Raw genomic sequence first — 428 nt, 5'->3', positions numbered from 1 at the left:
GCCCTTAAGTCCACTGGATCAAGGTGGGGTGCAGCTGCTGCACCCCAATGGCTAAGCCCGTCTGGAGGCTCTGCGGCTTGGCGCCCAGATATGCCAGGTTCACGTTGGCCTTGCGGCCATCGATGATGGGGTTCGGGTCTTTGCAAGCCCTCTCAGCTGCCGCCCGGTGGGCCGTGGTCACGAAACCGTAGCCGCGAGACTTGCCCGTCTGTCCGTCGGTGATGACTACGGCCTCCAGGATGTAGCTGAAGTCCTCGAAGTACTTCCTGAGCGAGGCATCAGTGATGTGGTACGGCAGGCCGCCCACGAAGATGTTGGCGAAGGTGGTGTCCTTCTGCGAGCCGTGCATGGCGCCGGGGCGGCCAGGGGCCGCGGGAAGCCCTGGCTCGGGGCGCACGGCGGGGCTGCAGCAGCATGGGGGGCGCCCC

The 428-nt window shown here is 66.4% G+C and overlaps 1 pseudogene; it reads right to left on the bottom strand.

The window, feature by feature from the left end:
* Positions 1 to 4: 4 nt before the first annotated feature.
* LOC108525837 (RNA-binding protein 38 pseudogene) lies at positions 5 to 416 on the bottom strand (annotated as a pseudogene).
* Positions 417 to 428: the final 12 nt, after the last annotated feature.

This window comes from Rhinopithecus bieti, unplaced genomic scaffold (genome assembly GCF_001698545.2).
Source record: "Rhinopithecus bieti isolate Rb0 unplaced genomic scaffold, ASM169854v2 scaffold_14494, whole genome shotgun sequence".
Lineage (NCBI taxonomy): Eukaryota > Metazoa > Chordata > Mammalia > Primates > Cercopithecidae > Rhinopithecus > Rhinopithecus bieti.
Note: the sequence above shows the minus strand (reverse complement) of the source record. Positions and strands in the feature narration are given on the sequence as shown.